A 20,584-nucleotide genomic window follows, 5' to 3' on the forward strand; every position below is an offset into this window, starting at 1 on the left:
AAAGAAAACATCGGCCCTTCAGCCGCAAACTTTGTTTACTAATACTATACTGTATACCATAGGTCGATGTTAGTTTTGGATTCTACCGGACTCAACTGAAAGACTTCTTCTATTGTAGAAACGAATAAATTATTTGAATTATGAGCATTACACTAAGAGTGAATTAAGAATGAATATTTGAGAGTTGGATGTTTACACATCCGTTACAAATGTTACTGTATTATTAAGGCTAGTTGCATACACACCGATTTTTGACGGTCGGTAAAAAATCGACCGACTTTTTATCGACAGCATACCGAACTTTACCGGTCAAAGAATCAGTTGCTCTATTGTCGTGGCACGAGTTTATTTCATAATAATGAATCCTAAACGAGTAGTTGCTATGTGGGTTTTGTATCGCCGTATTAAGCGACGTAGAATTAAGCGCAAGTGTTTGGATTCATCCTATCAATCAAAGCAGAGAATACACGGGAACATTTTTACACTCTTTTTGAAGAACTAAGGCTTGATAGTTGTAAGTTTTTTTAACTTTTTCAGAATGTCCATTGAATCCTTTGACAAACTCCATGATAAGTTGGAAAAATGAAATCCAACGTCAGAATACTAAAATGAGAAACTCTGTTCCTTCAAGAGAAAGGCTTGCTCTAAACATTGAGGGTAAGTAGTAACTTAATATATATATATATATATATATATATATATATATATATATATACCTGACACTTTTCATTGATATTTCCAAATGTACTGAAAATTAGTGATTACATATTTTTTGTAACATTTATTTATAAATCTATAATAAATAAAACCAAAAAGATTCTTACAACAACAAAACAAGAAAGTCCAAGATTCTGAGCATTTTTTATCTATGATTTTGGAACTGATTTTGGAAACAAATTTTAGGTAAGTAGGTATTGAAAAGTGCAATTTTTTTAGATATCATTTTAAAATGTTTCAAAACGCATCACAAGGACTCTACAGTTTGCGAGTTTTGGGGTACAAATAGCGATTCAATAAATTGTAGAAAACAAATAAACACACAAGTTATTTTTTGAATATTAACTTAAATTTTTTTACATGTTACCTATTGAAACCGAATACTTTAAATATGATAAAGACTTGATGTAACTAATTAATTAAAGTCATAACTGGCTTCTGAATACGGAGATTCGGCTGGGGAAGGGCTCGCCGATGGATAGTTTCTCTGGAGATGTGGTTGCTGACGTGTGGCCAAAATCTTGGTAGTATTGTGCAGTGGTTTTGTTGTTGATGTTCAAGCTGGTGGTTTGAATCACTTTTACTGGGATTTTGTGGATTTATTTGATTTCGATTTTCGTGGAATTGATGAATTTGGGGATTGATGGATTTGGGGTGGTTGTGGGGTTGCTGTGATTGGAAGCTGTCTGTTATTTACGCTGAATTGGTTGGGATAAGACAATTGGGGAAGTGCGACATGATTGATACTGTGGAAAGGGATAGTAGTTCGGATAATAGGAAGATGTTTGCGGGGGAAGTAGTTGAGGTTGAGCAGTGTGTTTGCGTTTATTGTTTATTTTATTAATTACTTCCAAAACACCCATTTGGAATTCAAGAATTTCACTGTCATCGAACTTGTGCAAATGGGGAAAAAGACCTTGAATAAAAGAAATATGAGGACTTTGTTCTTCTAATGCTTTGATCATTTTTAGTTCAACCTCATCAGGGCTGACGACGTCTTTTGTTTTCTCGTGGTTTGTGCTCCGTAAAGGTAGGCTTCTTGGGGGGTAGTTGGGCTTCGGGTAGATTATTATCAGCTTTGTCTTCATTGTTGTCTGTCCTAACTTCTAAACTTTCTGCAAACTTCCCTTGACTGGTATAATTTATTTAAAAATTGCATCTGGTCAGCGTAGATGTATTTCTTTAATATTATGGGCACCAGCTCCACTTTTCTTACACTCTGCTAGTTTCTTCTTCGACTTCGAGAATGCGTCCCCGAAGATTGCCCCATCTCTTTATTACTTCTTTTCCTGAAACAATTAAAATATAAATGTAGACCAATGCATTTGGACAAAAGAAACATCAACCTGGATTTCAAATAAACAGGCTCAAATTTGGTGAAGATGGTAGGTATACCATCCAATACAACACACTCAAAATATAAAAAAAGCCACCGAGGACAACGACCGTGATTTAGGATATTATAAAACATCTGTGTGGCGAAGCATCTTATTGTAGGAGGAATAGTTTTGTTTCGCTTTAAATGTCAGGAAATCCATGTTGAAATGCAAGACACCAGTCTCACATACTATTAATACTATAATAATTTGGCGTCGTGTCACAAGATTATATCGTCCAGACCTTTGAAAATATGTAAACACTGCGCTTAGGGAAATGTGGCATATTGAATTCATTTACAAATATACTCTCTGACAAGAGGACTCTTACGAACAAATCCGTTTCATTTGGTAGAAAATCGCCAAATTTCAGCTGTTGTTTCATTGTCCAGGTTAATGTCCAAATGCACCGGTATAATAGTTTTTTGTTTTTAAAATATTCATAAATCACCATACTCCTACTAAACTATTTTTTTCAGGTATCTAGCGAGCGGATGCACCTTTAACCGACCTGCATTATTCCTTCAGAGTTGGGATTTCCACTGCACAGGAAAATAATAAAAGAAGTATGCCAAGCCATCTGGTTAGTTATGAAGAAAGCGTGTATACCTTGAACTTACTAAAGATTATATTGAAACAATCGCTTCTGATTTTGAAAAAAAACGCCAACTTTCCCCATTGCATAGGTGCTGTTGATGGCAAGCACGTTCGCAATAATCTGCCCGATAAGAAGTGGTTCCATGTTTTTTCAATTACAAAGACTATTACTCCGTAGTATTAATGGCAGTAGCTGATTCAAAATATCGTTTTTAATGTATGTTAATGTCGGAAGCTTTGGCAAAGATTGTGATCCTTCCATTTTTAAACAATCCACTCTTTGGCAATCGTTATTGACAAACTCATTACAATTACCTGAAGAAAAAATGCCTGCCGGGGACAGAATCTCCTAAAGTGAAAAAGCCTATGAGTAAATGATACAAAATAGCTGTATCCAATAAAAAAGTATGTTTTTAGCGTGGGAGATGAAAACCAATCTTGAGAGTAAATATTTGAGTTGCCTGATTGGTCCAAGGTTAATTAATATTGGGGGAGGTTCCTCATCGGGATGAGCACGATGTGACACTAACCACATTGTTTAGCTTTTTATCTACTCTTATTAAAATTTACTTAGAAAGCTGACACGTCCAAATATTAGCTCAATAGTGACACATAGGCTACTATCTCTACACTCCTACGCTATCTACCGAGGCGGCTCCACGCTGTTTGACAGCTGCCAAAATATTTGATCTGACAACGTTCTAATCTTGAACCGTGTCAAAATTACCTTTTAGGTTATCTGCTGTTATCTAAAAAATGACATCCTGTGTCCGGTTCCGGTTCTATAACGTAAATATATGTGTGAAATTCTCACCTTAGTCAATTGCATGTAAAATAGATAATTTTGTTCATAATATTTTTATTTTGTATATTTTACATCCTTATAGGTAAAGGTTTCAACATACGTATTTTAAATATAATCTTTTCCTTAAGTCGTATGTAGGCTACTTACTGGTGGCTTGTAACCCCATAAGTAATAACATATTACAAGTGGTGGCTTGTAATGACATATGCCCTTCCAACCTTTGCTTTTTGTTTAACACGGGAAAACGTGATGGTTCTCACCCGCTTACAGAATAGGGTACTGAGATTTGTTTACGGTTTGAGGAAGTTTAATCACATAAGCGAGTACCGATTAAGTGCTGAGGTGATGTCGTTAGAGGGTTGCTCCCATCTTCAAACCGTTAAGCTGATTCATAAGGTTCTTCAGACGGGAAGGCCAGAATATCTTAGGAGAAAGCTGGTTTTTAGGCACGAGGTGAGTCAGCGCTGTACTCGACAGGATGGTCTATTAAACCTACCGAGGACAAGTTTAGAGACAGGGAAAAAGGCATTTAGACACTTTGGACCAAAAAAATATAATGCTCTGCCTACTGCAATAAAAAACCTCAGCCTCTTAAAATGTAAGAAAAGTGTTATTTAGGGCATATTTAGTTGATAAATGTTACTCGTAATTATAGTCTATTATTGTGTGATCTATGTATGATGCATTTTGTACACTTTGACAGGAGTTGTCATGAAAAGCAGAGTTTGTACTTTGATAAACGCTCGACCAATAAAGACATTTTTATTTATTTATTATAAGAGGAATTTTAAACCTCATGCACTTTTGTGACCTTATTTTAGTCGTAGTATTGTGGAAGAGGTGTAATTTGAAACATATAATTAATATGCATCCAAATGATTTTTAGTTTGTTCGATATTTTTATAGGTTATTTAGAAAAAAATTCTATCCTTTTTAAACTTTATAGTTTGAATATTAAAAAAGAACATAACAATTCAAAAAACTAAAGACTTTGGATACTTCCTAATCATACTCGTATCTTTAAAATTAGACATATCCAATAACGCTGTGATAAAAAATAATGGCATAAAAGAGTTTGAGATTTATCATTGTTGGTATGAGGTAAACCCACGGTCATTTCACTACAGCTGGTTATTAATATATTATGGTAATTGAAAATCATGGATCAAGCGTAAGCTATTTTACAGGCAATATAATGTGTGTGTGTTTTTTTTTTTTTTTTTTTTTTTTTTTTTTTTAAAACCCTTTTAGTGCCAACGTCCTAAAATTAGGACGTTGGATAATTGTATGAAGATTGCCAGCGTCCTATTTTTAGGACGTCGGCAGTTTATGCATAGATTGCCAGCGTCCTATTTTTAGGACGTTTTGTAAAAAAAAGATTAAAAATATATTTAGTAATTAAAATAAACATATCAGTAGTGTTTTTGGAATCACAATAAAACAATCTTTCCAATTATTACTTTGTTTAACTTAATTTTTTTTAATTTACTTTAATTTTACTTTTTTAATTTTTTAAAAAAGTAAAAAAAACAAGCAAAAAAACTGTTGTGTTTGTAGTGTTGAGAGCCCTAAAGGAGAAGGAAAAAGAAAAAAATCCTTGTATATGTGTGTTAAGTGCAAGAGAGGGGTGCACAAAAAGTGTTACCCTTCACACTTCTGCTGAGTTTTTTGTTTATGATTTTTCTATGTGTACATATATGTAAATAGTTACTTGTTATTTTTAGTGTTTATAAGTGAACAATTAATTTTTATTCTTTCAAAAAACAAGATACGATAATGAAAAGTGAAAATATTTGCAAGGTTGACTAACTAATATTGTTATAGTAACCAGAAACATTAGTTGACATTTAATTCACAAAATGGAATATTTTCCTGGTAAGTAAAATTTTACATGTTTTTTTAAGTTAGCATTTTCAAATTTTGAGATTTTGTTCAGAATTAAATGAGGAATTGAGTCATGTACCTAATGTTGTGCTAATGTGATTTTTTCTGTACTGTATTTCAAGTCAAACTCAAAAAATATATATTCTTTTTATTTTTTTACTAAGTATTTTTACCTTAAAAAAATAAATAAAACAAATTTGGTTGTATAATTAATTATAATTTTGAAAAAATACAATTATCTAGGAGTAATATAAAAAAAGAAATAGGGATTTATCTTAAAAAATGGTCCAGTTAGAGTTTTTTAAAGAAAATGAGTAATTTTTGGCCAAAAGTGGCTGGCAATCTTGGTACAGACAGGTGTGTGAAGGCCTGGCACTTTCAGTATAACTGTAACAAATTATGCTTGGCACTAAAAGGTTAAATAAAAAAGGAGAAGCCGATCCTCCTTTTATGCCTTATTCTGTGCCCGTCCTCATGGCCCACTGGCCTGTGCGAGGATCTTATCATCAAACAGAATAAGGGGGAGAGTCGATACAGTACAAGGTCGATGGTACTGATAAAAAGTGCAACGGTCACAGACAGGATTCGAACCTGCGCTTTCTCTAACTCAGACTCAAAGTCCAACGTCTTAGACCACTCGGCCATCGGCACTCCCAATCGGCTCATGCTTCTTGTATATGAATGAAATCGTTAAATCAAGCTACATAATATGAGTTGCCAATGGTGAAGTGTAGTGGGTACGTCGGTTATCGCAAGATAAAATAAAATCAAGCAACGTCGAGCGTGGCTGCTGCTTGATGGGTGATCGCTGAGCGATCCTGTCCTTGCAAGCAACCCGCCTGCCCGGCCATTGGTGGTGGTTCGGAAGTCACCATTAAAGCTGTTGGTCCCCAGGTTAAGTGTTAGAGGGGGCTTCTTAGTTTTAACATAGCTTGGTAAAATACTGTACACAGCGTTATTATACAAAAAAATATCATTATAGATAAATTAAAATGATACTTGTTATTATAATGATACGATACGATGCCTCAAAAGACTCGGAATAGATTTTAAATACATTTTATAAGTTTTAGAATACATAGGTAAAACATAGCTTACAACAATATATTCTTTAATTAAATTACGTACCTTATACTTTATTTTATAAACCGAGTTCGGTAATCATCATACAAATAGTAACAAATCGAACATTTTCAAGAAAATAAATATTTTAAATATACATTGATAACAGTAATTTAAAAATTCTCAGTTTTGCATTATGAAATAATTAGCATTTTTACATAATACTAGACATGTACTTATAATATTATGTCAGTAAACAGCTTTCCTGAACGATGCCTCTTCATTTTTCCAGTTTCATTCCGTTCATTTTAGTTAAGGTTATAATCTATATATATATATATATATATATATATATATATATATATATATATATATATTGAATGTTTGTGTATTTGTCCTTTATGGAATCGCAAAATATTAGACAGACCATTATGAAAAGTTTTATGTATATGTATTTTTCCACGGAGAAGGTTTATAAGCTATGCCCATTGATGTAACTCACCACCAAGCGGCGCTGCAAAACATAAAAGGTTTCAAAGTGCCTGTACACTATAAACTGCAATTACGAGACAGTTGCGTATATTACATAGCCAAACACTATTTGAAGGCGCTAAGTTATTATGTATATTTGTCTTTAAGATACATTTCTGATTGAACTTAAAGTTTGAGTGTTAGACCACTTTATAATAAAGTGCATGTACGTGCACAATGGCTATAAACATAAACATATTTTCTTGATCGTGGCAACAAGGCAAACTCTACATCGGCGTTGTAAATATAATTCAATTAAACCAGTTCACTTACACGGGGAAAGCTTACGAAAAGGGTGCAAAGCAGCGGGAAACAGCTAGTAGCCTACTAAATAAAAGTCATATCTCAGCTGTTATACTCCTTAAATTTATTTCAACACATTAGTATTATAAAAGAAAAGTTGAAAGCCAAGCTAAGTTTAAACGAATTATATACGTAGGCTACCCAGTCTTTGTATTACAGGAACATAACGCCTATGAAACTTTCACCTGATAATATTCAAATCATCCAAACACTGCGGCACTCAAATACTCTTCAAACTGTGTAACTTTGCTGTAAACCTCTCTAAACATTCTCTTTGATCTTTTGCGGCAAAGTAACAGCTCCCTGTCCCGGATAAGTTAAATGGGGTTAGTTTGTTCTTTGCTACATCTTGAAGCGTTTATTTGTCAAGTTATTTTTTTGCCCCCATTCAAGCAGAGAAATAACTGGTGTTTTGTACCTTTAAGACGGGTACCCAGATATTATGAGATTTGTAAAGATGACTAGATGACCACTGAATGTCAATGTAGACTCAAGAGTATAGTCTAGTATGTGGGAACTGTCCCTAATATTTTGGCGAGTGTCATTTGAATTGATCATAATTTTAAAATAAAATATTTAAAAAAGTTATAATAAACACTAACTAACAGGATATTTCCTGTAGATATCTTTGGGGCTAATATTTTATTAATGAAAGCTTCTTAAATATTAAAATAAACCATAAAGACAAACACAATGCATACTTACTAGTATTGCACAAGTGATGGGACTTTTGAAAGGTTCGGTAAAAATGTCTCGTAATTTAAATATCAATGAAAAACAACAAGGAAGGGCAAAGCACATCTAATTTTTATTTGTATAGGAGAGGAACCTATATTCAACGTGTACATGTTATGGTGGCTGGAGTATTTTCTGATTAGTCACGTTTTTTTAACAATCATATTAGCTTGTCTTATAGCGGTATCCAAACTAAAAATACCTTTCATGAACCTGTCAACCTTCAAGATAGACATGGCTCTATAGTTACATGTCACGGTGACTGGAGTACCTTCTGATTAGTTAAGTTTTTTAACATTCATATTAGATTGTCTTTTAGCGATATCAAAACTAAAAATACCCTTCATGAACCTGTCAACCTTCAAGATAGACATGGCTCTATAGTTACATGTCACGGTGACTGGAGTACCTTCTGATTAGTTAAGTTTTTTAACATTCATATTAGATTGTCTTTTAGCGATATCAAAACTAAAAATACCCTTCATGAACCTGTCAACCTTCAAGATAGACATGGCTCTATAGTTACATGTCACGGTGACTGGAGTACCTTCTGATTAGTTAAGTTTTTTAACATTCATATTAGATTGTCTTTTAGCGATATCAAAACTAAAAATACCCTTCATGAACCTGTCAACCTTCAAGATAGACATGGCTCTATAGTTACATGTCACGGTGACTGGAGTACCTTCTGATTAGTTAAGTTTTTTAACATTCATATTAGATTGTCTTTTAGCGATATCAAAACTAAAAATACCCTTCATGAACCTGTCAACCTTCAAGATAGACATGGCTCTATAGTTACATGTCACGGTGACTGGAGTACCTTCTGATTAGTTAAGTTTTTTAACATTCATATTAGATTGTCTTTTAGCGATATCAAAACTAAAAATACCCTTCATGAACCTGTCAACCTTCAAGATAGACATGGCTCTATAGTTACATGTCACGGTGACTGGAGTACCTTCTGATTAGTTAAGTTTTTTAACATTCATATTAGATTGTCTTTTAGCGATATCAAAACTAAAAATACCCTTCATGAACCTGTCAACCTTCAAGATAGACATGGCTCTATAGTTACATGTCACGGTGACTGGAGTACCTTCTGATTAGTTAAGTTTTTTAACATTCATATTAGATTGTCTTTTAGCGATATCAAAACTAAAAATACCCTTCATGAACCTGTCAACCTTCAAGATAGACATGTCTCTATAGTTACATGTCACGGTGACTGGAGTACCTTCTGATTAGTTAAGTTTTTTTAACATTCATATTAGATTGTCTTTTAGCGATATCCAAACTACAAATACCCTTCATTAACCTGCCCACAATCAAGACATAGATAAAATTACAACAAGTTATGGTGGTTAGAGTAACTTCGGATTAGTTATATTTTATGAGTTGATAAAAAGGACAAAAGGCACTGCAGAAAATAAAACCTCTCTGTGCCTCAAAGTCAATATGTTTATTTAGGCTCTCTTGTGCATCTACCAAAAACTTACAAGGAAAATGTATTATACAAGGGTGTCCTGTAATTCTCTGGACAAAAGTGTACCACGCAGCAATAACGGTTTTATAGAAAATCTTATCACAAATCTAATGACACTAAAAATTATTTAAATGGAATAATAGATAACTGATTTAGAGCAGATTTACTGTAACAAGACAAGGCCCACATTGAGGTTCTCAGTGAATAGCAGACTATACAAAAACTGGTGAAACGGCAGCTCTCAATGTTGGGCATGTCTTGTCACAGTAAATCTGCTCAAAATGAGTGATTTATCATTCCATTTAAATAACTTTAGTGTTATTAGATTTGTGAAAATCCCCTCTAAAAGTGTTATTCTTGTAATACTTGAGGGAAAATGCTAGTTTTTAAGATATTCAAAATTTAAAAGTATTAATGATCGCCATTTTGAAAATACTAAAGATAATTTCATTACATTTTTTCAGTAACTAGCCTTGTTATTGTAAACATTTAATCCAAATTTGGTATTATTTCGTTTATTACTTTTTCAGATATTTTTTTATAAAAACATACACAGAGACAAATGAGATACTAAGCATCAAAGACCCATGTTCACATGGTGAAATATGTTTGTCCTTACCTGAGCAATGGCGTAATATACATTTGTCCAGAGAGTTACGAGACGTCCTGTATATCTTTCAGTGTACACGTTTCTCTCTCACTCAGCAGGCACATGAGTTACGAAGAATTTACATATATGTTTTATATTATTCTATACCATATTATTCATTTGACTTATTTAATACATATGTCATTAATATAATCAATTGAGTTATTATATCGCAAATAATCTTATGACACCAGGAATCTAAAGATACAGGTATATCAAGTTTCATGCAAACTAATGTAAACTTTCAGAGCAACAGGAACGACTGATAAAACATGGCCGGTCGCTTCCGTTACGACATGTCATCCTGCGAGATGTGAAAAATGTATCTTTTCCTGCTCCATCGTTTACGTCACCACTATTACTTAACCGTTTATTAGCACTTTTAATATCTGTTTGAATCATTACATTTGAATTGTTACATTTAATGAATCATTTTCCATTGCAGCTTGGCAAAAGCATCTATCGTACGATTCTTAAATCTACCGCTAATGAACTTATATTGTGTGCTGTATGGTAATAAATCAGTTTTTTAACAACTTCATTCCAAGTAGTTAAATGAAATATCAAACTAAATATTACCTTCTTGAAATTGTATTTGTAATATTTAATAATTTAGGACGCAAATGCCGCTTATGTTATATTTGCTATTTTATTGTCATTTGAGTATTTTATATATATATATATATAAAATATTCATAATTTTATATATATATATATATAATATTATATATATATATATATATATATATAAATTATGAATATTATCTGCACATACTACTGTATTCAACACAATAAAAATAAATTAGAGAATTGCCTCCACTTAAAAGGAATTAACCATTTAGACTCAAATTCCAACCAAATTAATAATCTGGTCAATTTAAGAAATGTTGAAATTACACATAAACTAATTTGAAAATCAAGGTAACCAGATGGGTGAATGAACACTAAAGGTATGCCACAATGAAGGTTATTCTCTATATTTTCTTTTATATAAATTTTCAGCTATATGTAAACATTTGCAAATATTCTACATACACCTGATTGGAATCTTGTTGTTTATGGTATTTATTTGTTAAAATTCTTTTTTGTAATGTGTTTTAATTCTTGGTTTGGGTTCTTTTTGTTTGTTTTTTCAATTAGTATGTTTTTGTTGAAGGGTTCTGGGAACCAGAAAATTTTAACAAGAACACGGGGTTTTCTGTTATTGTATAAACTTACTTAGATTTCACCTACATTTCTAATCTAGAAATTGCGCTGAACATTCTAATGTAGAAATGTTTATTACTGGAGTAGACTATCTTGAAAGTTTTATATCATCCATATTTTATATAAAAAATAAATCCACAAGGGCTTCAAAATCCTTTAACAGTTTATGTCCTTCTTGAAAAGACAGTTTTCGAAATAAATAATATTGAATTATAAAATACTAGAGTAGTAATAAACGTATTATAGCTATAGGCTCCTCTCCTGCACATGGTTTCAACAACAAACTTATAACTCTTATTCATTAAAAATTCATGATCTCTTAGTGCAATTTCCAGATTAGAAATGTACTTGTAGATTTCAAATGGTACCGAGACTTATGATTAATTTCAGAAATGTACAATTTTATTAATTACGGAAATAAAAGGTAATATTGAATTTTTTAATTGATTTCAGAAATTCGTTATATTAAATACTAAAAAATATTAGTAATCTGTAATAATTATAAAAAAAAAAAACTGTTTCGTAAATTGATTTCAAAACTGTGGTCATTGTGAATTCCAGCAGGACACTGCCTAGTCCTAGTGTAACATAATTTTATCACACTTTGTAAACGATTATCTTATATATTACGTGTTCATACAAGAAATTATCGGTCCCTCGTATTAGTAATATACTCGCCTTTCAATTTAGTATGTTTAATAGAAAGTTTCGTAATATGAAAATAATGGGAAAACGAGCGAAACGTCAAGAATACTAACGGGCAAAGTTGTGCAGTTTGCCGGTGAAAAACGACATCATTAGTTGTAGGATATCAGATAACACTTAGGTAAAGTTGGCGTTGTCTCACAGAGGCAACCGAGAGTTCTACATGACTCCGATGTACGAGATAGCTATGATGTATGACATCATGAATTAATAATTTGTAATAAATTACTTTACTTAATCAATTCCACCCAGGAGGAAATGTAAAATTTATTTAAGTAATACAAATGCAATTGTATTACTTTGTTAAAAAAAAAAAACTAATAAAAAGGAGCTCTTATTTTACTCCACGTTCCTTAACACCTATATAAGAATTAATTGTTTTATTTAAAATTTATATTACTTTTATGTGAGTATCAGTAGTCTTAGTATAAAATTATATTTCCATAAACAATTTTTGATAAGAGCATATATATATATATATAGCGGTCACTCAAGTTGATTTATATTCTCGCGCCAATTTAAATTCATAGAGATTAATGACGTTAGGTAAGAGTTTAGTGGGGGCCAATCGTGGTTCAACACGTTAAATTTTAAAGTCTTGAATCATTAAAACTTTGTTAAATTTCTGGAAAAAAGTATCAAACATTTTGCAAGGTTACAAAATGTTACCTCAGCCGTAGGGAATCTGTTTAATCCAATGACAAATATTTTCTGAGAATAATTCGTTGTAATTTTGATTTACTCAATGTCAAATTTAAGTCTGAACTATTTTTAATTTGAGAGGGTTCAAATTTGAAGATTTCTTACAAACTTTGGCATACCACACTTATAAAATTTTTTCAAAAAACAAGTCATTTTACAATATTTAAAAGATTTTTTCTGGTTTGCTTTCTTCCAGAAATATGATACATATATGAAAGTGAAAGAGGGTGTCTTAAAAGTCCCACCCCCTTATTTATAATTTTATGAATAGAGATGGAGTGATTTACTTCAGGAGTTGTTTATATGACCAACTGAGGAGTTTTTTTTGACAATTTTTGACTCCCCCAAAACTATTTTGGGGGTAAGTTAAATGGTTTAAATAGGAATTCTTAGCAAATTTTAAAAGTATTATAAAAAGATGAAAAATGGCGTAAACTAGACGTCTCTAACGTTACTCTACCTAAGTAAAGTTAATGGTGGCCAAGTAAAGTTTGAATTTTTTATAAAATTTCCACTGTTTAAATTACACTTAAAGTTACTGTAAAACAGGTAAAACATTTACTCACTAGCTATGTTGAGAACTTAGGACACAAAATCATAAAACGTTATTAAATAATCAAAAAACATCAGCAACCATGATTAATATAGCATTTTAAAAGGTTTTGCTTTGTCTGACTGAAGGCCATTAGGAAATCTTGGAAATACCAATAGCTGGTTTTACCATGTCTCTCTTATTGTTTACCAGTTGGTATGTGAGACACATTCAGTCCAGGTACTGCGTCAAAGTGGTCTTAATGTGGCTCAGTTACAAAACATTAATGAAAAATTAAAATGTAGGTATTGAATTTTAGTTGTGTTATTATTACTATGTACAGATATCTCTAAGTAATATTTACAATAAAAATCGAATATGATTGTTTGGGCGTTAGCGAATTGTCTTTTCACTCAAGGGGCTGCAAAAATTTAATCCTGTCTATCTGTCTGTCCGTACGATATATCAATAACGAACTGAGTTATAGGTTTCAAATTTGGCACAACGCTTAATTTGTTTATAAGTAACATCGAACTGATGATGCATGTTAATTAATGGGATTTGGCTGAGAGTTTGGATAGTTCTTACGAGAAAATCCCAGAATAAATAAATAATACTAGACACAAAATAAGTACAATTACTTGACATTCTTTGTGGTGTATTGATACAATGTTATAAAATTGTATATAACACAACTTATTCACCGACTAAAAAAAACTGTCAGTGGAATTGAAGACAGCATAAAGGATGTTTGTAGGAACATGCTTGTTGTAGGAGCATTAACCTACTAAACATTGCTCCTAAAAGTAAATAGTAATTCAGACACAAATTTGTAAATTTATAAATATTTATCAACATCCTGATTTAGTAGTCAGCTAAAACTTTTAAGTAAATTTCGGGAAATTTATCTATCTGTATACATAAAAATGAATGTTTGTGTGTTTGTCCTTTATGGAATCATGAACTATTTGACCGATCATTATGAAAATTTGTATGTACATGTATTTTTCCATGGAGAAGGTTTATATTGTATGCCAATTGATGTAACTTGCCACCAGGCAGTGCTGCGAACATAAAAGTTTTGAAAGCGCCTGCAAGTTATAAACTGCAATCAAGACACAATTACGTATATTAAGTAGCCAAAAAGTATTTGAAGGCGCTAAGATGGTGTACATTTGTCTTAAAAATAAATTATTTATTGAACTTAAAACTTGAATAGAAGACCACTTTATAATAAAGTACATGTATGGATACAAATATAAAACCATTAACTTTTGACAGATTTTCCTGATCGTGGCAATAAGGCAAACTCTACATCGGCGTTGTAAAAATAATTCAATTAAACCAGAAGTTCACATATATGGGCAAAGCTTACGAAGAGCGTGCGAAGCCGCGGGAAACAGCTAGTATTTTATAAAAATTATTTTTATTCATATTTCCATATACTGTAATAATGTTGAGTCATGCATTTCAAGAGATTCTCTGTAAGCTTATAAAACATTCAGTGTTAGAAATGTTACAAAACTTGTGACACGTGAAATAAAACCATGTAAATATTCTAAAAGTAAGATTTGCTGAATCCCACATTAATCCTGGACCTCTCAAGATTCCGAGACTGATAGTCTAAGATTTATTCTCTCAGTGGATTCTGCGCCTTCATATCTCAAAGTCAAGGAGATAGAGTGGCAGGCGGGACAACTTTCTCTAAGCACTGTTTTGAATGGAATAACGCATAAAACCTAGGAAGAATGGAAAGACAAATGACTTAAAGTGAGAGGTGTTTCGTAACGTTTATCATATAGTTAAGCTTAAATTACAATATTGAACAATACAGTAGATATTAAAATTATATTAAAGCGATACCTCAATGTACCACCATGTGATCGAATTAATCTTTATACATATTTCTGATTTCCAGTGAGCAAGATAAGCACATGCGATAATATTGCAATGACCTCCAGCATGAATTTATCATCCATCAAAGCAGGTGTCTACACCGATTCTTTGATGGAGTGTTTAAGAAGGAGAGCCAGACTGTTCCCTCCTATCCCCAAAGTTTGCAGACACTCAATATTAAATTTTAAATTTGTTAAAATTGCGTGAAAAATAATGCAGTACAGTGATTAAAGTACGGATAAATTTACATATTTAAATAAATCTAGGGGCACTTCAGTATTGAAATTGGATTAATTCTTCGGGTGTGTTGTTTCCTGTGGGGACCCGACTGCTGCACGTCGACAATCACCGAGTCATCATCAGCATTAATTGGAGTTGGTGAATGTGTTATATACCTAATCTCTGATGGAGTACTAAAAATGAGAGTCGGACTGTTCCCTCCAAACCCAAAAATTTGCAGACACTCAAATTAAAATTTTAAATTTGTTAAAATTGCGTGACGAATAATGCAGTGCAGTGATTAAATTATGGATCAATTTACATATTTAAATAAATCTAGGGGCACTTCAGTATTGAAATTGGATTAATTCTTCGGGTGTGTTGTTTCCTGTGGGGACCCGTCTGCTACACATCAACAATCGCCGAGTCATCATCAGCACTAATTGGAGTTCGTGAATGAGTTTTATATACATGGGCCTTCACAAATTATGAAACTATTGACTGGGACAACTTCCACACTCCAAAATCTACCGTGACAACTTTGTGTCAGACTGATCAAGAGGATCTCTGGAAGTGAAATTTAAACAATCAAATTCAGTTCAAAATCATCTCTAACTACTTTTGGCATCCAAAGCGTTTTATTCGGTTGACGATTTCATTTGAGCTTCCAAAACTCTGGAAGATGAGCTTCCGGTGAAGATGCTGAATATGAAGTAGTGTAAACGTCTGTCTCATTGAAAGTCAAAACCTATTTTGGGACGAATTAAAGCAGTCATACATTTTGCAGCGCAGTTGTATGTGAAACCCATTTATGGTGCTGGAACTCCATTTCTCTTCTTGATTCAAAGGGTGCCGTGAGTCAACATTTATCCAAGTAGGATAAAGTTATGCCAACTTCAGATAAAATCCTTAGTACCCTAGCAAGCCTTAGGTTTCTACTATATTGTTACCAAACGAGCTCACGAAGCCAATTACGAGTATATAGCCTATCGTTTCACAGAAGGCATGAGCTAATTGAGGTTTAAATTCACGAACCCCCTATGAGATGTGGTATGGTTGAGTGGAAAATGGTTTTGGCCGAGCATCTCTATTCTCTTGGTTTCAAAAGCGCTCAGAAAATATCCTGTGACAGATTGTTTCAGAGACATTTGGGCAGTTTTAATTACAATCCACCGAACCCCATGGGATCTAGTGCAGCTGTGTAGAAATCGGTGGTCCCTGAGGCTTTATTCCTTCAGTCTGGTTAGCCCCAACAACGAATTTGATATTGTCGACCACTAGTAAATCGTCTATGGCGATATTCATAAGCGTAGCGTAATAATTTCATTTAAACAGTTAGGCGCGCAATCATCAAGATGAAGAACTCGTAATGATCTAACTAAAAAGTGGAATAACCGTACTTTTTAGAAAAGAAAAATAGAAAAATTCGTAAAAGCTCTTAAAATTTTGACTTCTTTGTTTATTTTACATATTCAATCGTGGCGACATCATACATACAAATTTAAAAAAGTAATTCAACTGCGTATTTAAGACAAAATGTTCAAATATGTAATAAATGTATTTTTAAAATTTCAAATTTTACACCCTGCAATACCATATAAATAAAATAAAATATATTTAATTATTGAATTCTTACAAGCAATTTTGTAAATATGTACTTATAGGGTTATAACGTTCTATAATTGATTTTTGTGCATCTTTACCTTTTGTACAATGTGTATAATCATTTGAAGTTTGTTATATTAAAGAATACTATCCACCAAATAATATAAATGGTGAAAATCCAGGTAAACAGATGTTTCCATTATAAAATGTTCTATACATCTTATATAAAAGTATAACTTGGCGTTGTATTATTCCACTTGAACATCCTATGTGGACGTTTGGTTACACAAACATTGACTTTGAAAATATAAGTCTGATTTAGCTAAAATTAGCTTTCAAAGTATTAAGAAGAAAACTGAACAGATAAAATACATCTAAAAGAAAATCTAACTTTAATTTTTTGTGCAATTAACTACACTACTGATGTTTAATACACTTTTAGCTATTCTCAGTTAAAACTATCAAATGAAATTAAGGTCAGTAAAAAACTCTTTAACAATTCAAAGAAGTTGCAAGTTATGAAATTCTTCTCTTGGTTTATCTTTGAAATGTTCTTTCGTGTAACTGCAGAAGAATAATGTGAACAAGATAATTCGCGGAACCTTACCTGGAGCTATTCTATAACGATACTTTCAAAATGAGCGGTTCGTATATTATTTAACTCTTACAAAAGTTAAATTAGCTTCATTTATATTCAAGGAAAAAGGTTTAGTATTTATTTGAAACGGACAAAAATTGTACCTCTAATAACATTTCTAGACCATTTCCAAGATAAAAAAGGTCGTTCACAGAAGTAACTAGATCAACTTTTTCGACGTAAACTTTATATCGTAAAGTACATGTTACGAAGTTTTTTACAATACGATACTTAATTTTTAGAAAATATTCATAACAAATAGTAAAGGTTATATATTAATTAACCGATTTTGTTAAGAGGAACACAGAATTTCACTAAATTAAAAATGCTAAAAAACAATTTTGCAATTTTACCTCATTTTAGTAATTTACCATTTCTTTTAGTAGAGAAAATTGTCAAAATCTATTTAACTCGCTGATTGCAGTGGACCCCAGAGTTCTTTACCCGGCTTCACTTCCGAGCAAAGAATCTGTTAAGGCATCTAAGTTAGAGCCAATAATCATCTTCGTTAAATTAAATGCTGGTTCAAGTCCTATCTACACAGCTGCACATTTTATAAAATAAACAAATTGTAATACATATCGTCTTTGGTGATGAGGCAAATTTTGATAAGTTCCATCCAATAATAAAAACTGAGACTTTATTGGACAGAACATACACAAATTTAATAAGTTTATGCATTATATAATTACCTAAAATTAATACTGAATATGATTGTAGACAAAGCAGATACTAGAGTGAAAGCAAATTTAAAAGGGTTTAATGGGAACTTTTTATGAAGATCTTTTACAGTACTTGACATTATCCATGTTTACCAAAGACATTCCTTTTTAGTTTATATTAAGATCCAGAGTTGATACTAACTATAAGTCACTGGCCTGTACAGAATATGTATTTATGAATGGATCTTGATATGACAAGGTCACATAAAAGGCTTCGGTGATGTTTCATGCAAAATTTCAAGCCTATTGCTCATTCAATTCTCGGGATGTCCTACGATCGTATAGACACACATCATACAGAAAAGAAATGTTCACATTCCCCCTTCCCTGGCATGAAAAAAAAGAAATTGGGTCAGCCTACTTGTTGATTGTCTGTTGTTGGCACTCAGACCAAATTCCGTGGTTGGACATGAATCATCAAAGAACACATTCTTGTATATGTAGAGATGAAGTTTATGCCAAATTCAAGCCTTTAGATGACCTTTATCGAGATCTCTGGCCACATTATCAAACAAATTTTTGTTCAGGAAGAAAGGTTTACATAGCAGAGTTTAAATAATAATTGTTCCGATGATGTACGGAAGATACTTCATCGCAAGAGTGCATTGAAATCATATGTTGACAGCGACTTGAAACATTGACTTTCACTTTTTATATTTTTTTTTTTTAATTCTCTTTTTTAAGCCTCAGCTTTTGCTATGCTGGCTTGTTTTTGGACACTGTGGCTGTTACTCCTATCATGATTGGACCTCCCCGAGATTTGAACCCGTGATCTCCCAGTTAGAGAGCCGTGACTGTATTTCCTAGTCTACGGAGGAGGACTTTTTTTTCTGTATGAATAATCTACATTTGTTAATATATTACACGTTTAAATCTCATATGATCGTACTCACCTAGTTTACACTTATTAATTCTACAATAATTTCGTTGCCATCATGATTACCCATAAAAACAATGTAAAAGTATTTGCTAACGCTCATTCCATGTCTATAGGTCAGTTCGGTTTCGTGATATCTTCTGGACGCATACAGATTACAGTCAGACATACAGAAAGATATTTTTCAGCCTTCGCTGACGCTCAGCCATTTAATAAAATAATCATTTGATAAAAACTTAGATGTGACGAAGCCTTGACTCATAGACCGGACAACTACGACGGCAGTACCCACAATATAACATTTCTTCCATAGCAATTAGCTAATAATAGTACAGGACGCATTTATTTATTTCTGGTAACATCTGGTTATAAATTTCGAATGGAAGTTGGAATGATAGCAAAGTTACAAAATGGGAAGGACACTTGTTGTGGTGCTGTAACGAAATTAATTGTTTATTTTATAATGAACGTCACTCTAGCCCGGGACAGAATCAGATTAGAACCGCGGGAAGCGAACACAAAACCCGCCAGATGACTCTCTGGAGACGGAACTCGTTTGTTCATACCGCTACGAGTAACCGTCAGCTGGACCAATGACTGTTGCTGATTTTCCATCATGTTCATTTCACCCTAATTTATGTCTAATTGTATAAATAAACATTTTCATTCGAATATTCTAGTTGTGACATTTAGCAACACTAAGTTTCGAGATCTACAATCCGATCTCTTCTTTGGGTGGATAACTAACCTAATACATAACTTATTAAATAAACTTCATTAATGTGTTAGGTTAATTATTCACCTGAGGAAGAGATCAGATTACAGATCTCGAAACGTTGTCTTAAAAACTTTTTGTATCACTGAACGATAGCGAATTTCCGTGAAAATTCTGTTTCCTTCAATAATTATATATTTAGTAGATCTTAAAAAAACATTCAGGAATATTTTTATAGAGTCTTGAAAATAATGTTGGGGAGTTTTAAACATTGATTCAGTCCAAAGAGTTTGTATTAAGAGGAAAAAACACAAACTAGGTGATTTTCATAATCGTTGTCTTTTAGTATAGTCTACACAAGATTTCTTTCCTGCCTAATAGACGATATCAGGCGTACCAAATTTCACAGGAAGTGACTTTATCACTATTTACACGTTGGCGCGCGCTAAGATTTATAGTCGTAGTTGGCACCACTGTTTAACAACTGTCACTGTCACACAGTTTAACTGCTTCACTTCGCTCGTAAGCTTTGGCTCAGTTCATTGCACCCAGCCTAGAGTCACAATTATTCATGGCTAGCGAGTAAACATCCGTACACCATATTCAAACAGTAAACAGGGAGG

General features: G+C 32.6%; 1 pseudogene; it reads right to left on the reverse strand.

The window, feature by feature from the left end:
• The window catches only part of LOC124358120, a 28,807-nt pseudogene extending 25,146 nt beyond the window's left edge, over nt 1-3,661 (reverse strand).
• Nucleotides 3,662-20,584: the final 16,923 nt, after the last annotated feature.

This window comes from Homalodisca vitripennis, chromosome 3 (genome assembly GCF_021130785.1).
Source record: "Homalodisca vitripennis isolate AUS2020 chromosome 3, UT_GWSS_2.1, whole genome shotgun sequence".
Lineage (NCBI taxonomy): Eukaryota > Metazoa > Arthropoda > Insecta > Hemiptera > Cicadellidae > Homalodisca > Homalodisca vitripennis.